We start from the raw sequence: 5780 nt of genomic DNA, 5'->3' as shown, positions 1-5780 counted from the left end.
TTTATCAATAGCGAACACGCCGTATCTCATTCATTCATTCATCATTTCATCTTTTTTTTTCTCAAATGGCGAACTCGCCTTCTCTCATTTTCTTCACTTATGGCGAACCCGCCTCATCTTATTTTTTATCATGGCGAACCCGCCTTCTCTCATTTTCTTAATATGGCGAACCCGCCTCATCCCATTTTGTTTTATTATGGCGAACCCGCCTCATCTAATTTTTTTTTACAAATGGCGAACCCGCCTCATCTTATTTTTTTTATTATGGCGAACCCGCCTTCTCTCATTTTTTTACAAATGGCGAACCCGCCTCATCTTATTTTTTATTATGGCGAACCCGCCTTCTCTCATTCTTTTTTATTATGGCGAACCCGCCTTATCTAATTTTGTTTAACCAATGGCGAACCCGCCTTATCTTTTTCACAATGGCTAACCCGTTTGATCGCCTCAACGATTATCCATTGGCCAATCCGCCTGATCACCTTCAATATTGGAGAACCCCTGATCACGTTTTACTGATGGCGAATCCGTCTATCAACTTCAGGAAATTATAAAAAATATTTGAAATAAGTCATTACTATCATTTTAGGATGATGTTATGAACAACCGGCCATGATTCAAACTCGCTTATATCAAACTAGTCTTTAATTGAAAATAACAATCGATAATAGGGTGCAGAACTTTTACAAACAGGAAATAATCATTCCAATAATAGTTTGAATCTTTCTTCCATTGATCGATCGTCGTAGCAGCTATTTTTTCCAATGCTATTGAAAATTTTTCACCAGCACGCTTTTTTACTTTATACTTACAGTAGATTGTTCTTATGTGCGTGTTTATTTGCTCCTCGTCGCCAATATAGAATCCTTAATAATAGTAAGATTGTACCCGAAAAATATCTCTCTTGAGACCTGTAAATATACGACTCTTCTCTTATCACGTTAATGATTTCAATTGACATTCTTCAGCTGTATATCCACTCGATTACTGCGATCGAGTAGATACCACAGACGTGTAACATATGAACTACAGCAGTTTTCGTGAGGCATGTTTTTTCGGATTTTTTTTTTCATGCTGAATAACGAGAAAACTTGTAACTTTAGCTGTATATAATGTTCTAAACATATTTTACTGACATTACAAGGTTTCTATTGATATAAGTTTTATATGAAGTTCATAAGTTCATAATAATAGTTTTATATGAACACACTACGAAAAAAATCTGGAAAATTACATCACATATGATGTAAATAAAAAGAAGCATCATATATGACGGAATTTTCCGTGTGAGTTGAATATTACACACCCAAAGTAAGAGTAATTTAAGAAACCTGCAAAATTACATGAAAAATGACGGAAAATGATTTTTCTGGTGTAGAAAAACACCTCGGATAAGCTTTCTGTTGGTGTTTGGCCTACAAACATCCGGTTTATTTCCAGCATCGAATTAATTCCTTCAGCATGATCACGATATAGAAGCAGAAATACGCATCCACGTCCGGCGAATTTTTCTTTGGTTCTGCTTTTCCGATACCTGGAAAAGATATTGATGTTTTAACTGTTTCAATGCACCTAGCAAACGATGGCAAAAACTTACATGTGTGCAGGAGTATCTTTTGTAATCTTTTGCCGTTCCAACAGTTTCACAATTGGATGGATGGACGCCTACTTCAAAAATTCGGTCTGTTGAATTTTTCGAGTTGGTTGTGTTGGATAAAGACAACGAATTTTTCTGACGGACTTGGAAAATTTGGCCTTTTTGGGTGCCATTATATAGTGTCTGCGGACGACGTGTACTATCTTTACGAATCGGCATAGATAGTACCTCGAATTTAAACTTGTCGATGAACAAGGGCCCGTATCAACTTCTAGTGGTTTGTGAATCAGCTGTTTATTTTCATGATGTATATTCTGGAACTTTAATGGATATAACAAAATCAGTTAGCATGAAAAATTTATAAAAATATTTCATCAATTACCGTGTAGAAAATTAATTCATGTTGGTCAGCAGTTTGAGGCTCTATTTAATTTTCATCGTCCATATTTGGTTCGCTGAATTAACAGTTTCCAGAATGAACTCTGTATCCTTAACTTTTTCATATTGTGTTCAATGTATTGTTTCAATTCACTCGAAATAGAGTGATGCCGAGCCTGCTGGCAAACGAATCAGGAAGATTAAAACTGTTTTCCTGTCCACCATTGAACAGTTCCAATAATCCTTGGCCGGGGGATGCCTTCGTCAGCAGTCATTTCCTATCCTTTATAATAGGACTCCATGGATGTAGATCCTTAGCTGCTTGTAGATTTCATGCGCCGATAATGGATTTTGCTACAGGAACGGCAGCTTTGGCGTTGTGGATATTACACCTGTTTGATAGAAACAGAGTTTTAGGTTGGGACACTAATAGACAATAAAACAAATTTTACCTTGAATTGAACGATGATTTTTCCGACATCCATTTAGGCCAGCAGATAGATCAGAATTGCAACACATTAAAACAATTTAAACCTTTAAATAAACACTTTCTTTCATTTCAAATTCGATTTTCCTGCTTATATAAACAAATAAATTCACCCACCCAGAAACATCAAAGAAAACAAACTGATCTGTCATTCGTTGCCGTGCCGCTGCACTTAAATTCCAAAAACCGCTTAAAAGAGGGAAATCACACGGAACGCTTAAGAAACGTACAATTATTGTTAAAATTGAGAGATATAAGTAATCGTTTTTTAATAAATGAGAACACTTAGGTTTTTTCTTTCACAGCACCATACTGATTCAACAACGATGTAAATTTACGTAAGAAAAATGCCTGCGTTGTCATGTAATTTTAGTATACTTAAATTTCATATATACAAAACTTAAATTTCAATCACACCACGAACAAAAAATTGTACAATTACATCACATATGATGGAATTTTCAGTGCGAGTTAAATATTACACGCCTGTAAACATCTAGAGACGTGTAAAATTTGAAAAACAAGTAAAATATTGAAGACGTGTAATATTGATTTCGCACTGAAAATTCCGTCATTTCTGATGCTTCTTTTTATTTACATCATATGTGATGTAAATTTACATCAAATAATCGTGTTCCGTGTCAAGTAATATTTATGTCATTAGAATTCAGTGCTTTTGATGATTCAACTTCTTTTAAGCCGTAAATTTACAATAATAAATCGCGTTCAACGACGTGTAATCTTAAAGGTTTTCAGATTCAGTGTTGTTAAGGATTCAGATTTTTTTTTCTGTGAAGTTCATAATAATTTAAAAGATTTTACTTTTGTGGTGTCAAAATGACACCCAAAGTCGGAAAAGTGAGTTTTTTTGTCCAGGCTTCCAGGGTTCGTCCATAAAAAAAGTAAAGATGCAATATTGAAAAACTTTTAAATTCATTTAGGGTCCCCGAAGAAATTTTTGTATTTTGAAGCTTCTGAAAAAAGTTACAAGCCTTTAAACTTGCAATGGTGTCAAAATGACACCCTAATGCGGATGAGGGTTAATGCTGCGTCAAAATGTTCTAAGCAGTGCCTCTCATTAATAGTGATAAATATCACCCTGAAAAAAGTTAACTTATTTTGGAAGTCTAATAACTTTTTTATCATAAGTCGAATTGAAATGCAGTCTTCGGATGAAATATTCGCCATAGGCTTTAAGAAATACCATTTTCAAGAGAAATCGGACGAAGGGGACTAACGTTATTCATTAAAAACTGGATTTTCATGTTTCTCCGGAACAAAATGTCTCAAAATCCCATACAAACTTTAGGCTCGTTGAGCGACCCCTTCCCGTGATCCGATCTGGCCTGAATTTGGCATGAGACCTTGTACTAGGCCTAGGATCAATTTAAGCCTGCAGCGCATAACATTTCACAAACTTGAAATTTCCCATACAAATTTGGGGCAGTCTACAGTGTAGGTACATGATACTTATTAGACCGGTTGTTCTCTACGGGCACGAGACGTAGATATTGCTCGAGGAGGACCTGCGTATACTCGGAGTATTCGATCGACGAATGTTAAGGTTAAGAGCCATCTTTGGTCGCGTACAGGAGTGTGGAGGCGAAGGATGAATAAAGAGCTCGCGCGACTCTAAGGCGAACCCAGTATCCAGAAGGTGGTGAAGGCTGGACGGATACGCTGGGCAGTACATGTTGCAAGAATGCCGGACGAGTGTCCTGCAATACGAGCAGGGGCACAAGGAACGAGGTGGTTAGACCAAATGGAGCGTAATCTGGCGAATGTGGGATGTCCAAAAAATTAGAGAACGGTTGCCATGGATCGAGTGAATTTTAGGAATTTGTTCATTAAGTTATGTCGTGAAACAGAAAACTATGTAAATAATGAATTTTTCATGGACTTGCTAGGGAAATTCATTGTAAATAATAAATAAATTTTTAATTGAAAGTTATATGAAAAAAGCCATATCAAAATTTTCGATACAAGATTTTTAAATATGCACACGATTATGACAGGGTGTGCCACCTGATGAATACACCCGATTTCAACGTCAAATAGCTCCGTCATTTTCAACCGATTTTCTAAAATAAACAAAATTTTACCAGAGTATGTTATGTCATTTAAAGCAAACTAAAATTTGAATAAAACGTCGTTAAATTGATCACCTCCATTTGATACGCAAAAAACAGCTCTTTTGTAGACATTCTGCATAACATTGGCCAGCATTTCAGGCTTTATAACGACTATTTCAGCGCGTATATTAGCTTTAAGCGCATTAAGGACAACTTAAGATCAACATTTAACACTCAAAACCAAGATGGGAATCGAATCCATGCCACCAGTGGATCAGCAAAACTGTGCAAGACGCACCAGTTAAGCATAATCGTATTTACAGCGATACCAATCATCTAAGAATCAAATTGAAAATTTCAAACGATTCAGTTATCAGATTTACGTATTATCAGAAAAAAAATATAAAAACACGATTTTGGTTATATTTTTTTTTTAAACTTAAACAGCCAGAAAACAAACCGTGGGGTAGAACGCCAAAACTAAGAAATAAAACAATGATTATGAGGAGTGTAATGGTTGAAATATAAAATGTTTAATTACCTACATGTTCATCGTATTTTTGTAAACTAATCATACTTTGGCAAAAAATCATTTACTATTGCTAAACTTATCGAAAATTTCGCTTTTCAAAATACACTTTGTTTTAGCCTTGTAGGTAAAACGCCTCCAAGTAGGCAACGAAATTCAATTTCTAGACCGATATCGCGGCAAACATGGCGGCAGATAGTTTTTTCGAGTCGAATATTGGTGCACCTTTTTAACTCGAAAAAGGACGAAATTTATTATAATTATGCGTTGATATCATAATTTGGGAGTCAGCAAATAGAAAGAATGGCATTTTGTTTTGATATTTGGGTTTTCTCAAAAGTTAACAGTATTCCAAATATGAGCCTAAACCACGTGGTCTTGTGGACATTCTGCCCCAATTTTGATATGATTGATATTAGTTAAAATTTGTATAAAGTTAGTTAAATTTAGCAAAATATTTATAGTCTTCCGAAAGTGCATTCGAGTGGGAAAACGATAAGCTGTTGTTTCATCAGATTGTCCAGGCCAGTTTACCATAAAACCTTAAATCTTATCAGTGCTTAAATGTTAACCATGAAAAATAACGGGATCCACGCTGATTCCATTAATCCAAAAGTATGGTAAAGTGTCTTTAACCCTCATCCGCATTAGGGTGTCATTTTGACACCATTGCAAGTTTGAAGACTTGTAACTTTTTTCAGAAGCTTCAAAATACAA

The 5780-nt window shown here is 35.4% G+C and overlaps 1 long non-coding RNA gene across 1 annotated transcript; it reads right to left on the bottom strand.

The window, feature by feature from the left end:
• Window positions 1–1367: 1367 nt before the first annotated feature.
• On the bottom strand, window positions 1368–2306 carry LOC129759192 (uncharacterized). Its single transcript, XR_008740135.1, has 3 exons — window positions 1980–2306; window positions 1598–1917; window positions 1368–1534 (listed from the first exon to the last, which is right to left on the bottom strand). It is a non-coding gene; the product is annotated as an uncharacterized LOC129759192 (long non-coding RNA).
• Between the last annotated feature and the right edge of the window lie 3474 nt (window positions 2307–5780).

This window comes from Uranotaenia lowii, unplaced genomic scaffold (genome assembly GCF_029784155.1).
Source record: "Uranotaenia lowii strain MFRU-FL unplaced genomic scaffold, ASM2978415v1 HiC_scaffold_12, whole genome shotgun sequence".
NCBI lineage: Eukaryota > Metazoa > Arthropoda > Insecta > Diptera > Culicidae > Uranotaenia > Uranotaenia lowii.
This window is presented reverse-complemented; position numbering and strand designations above follow the sequence as displayed.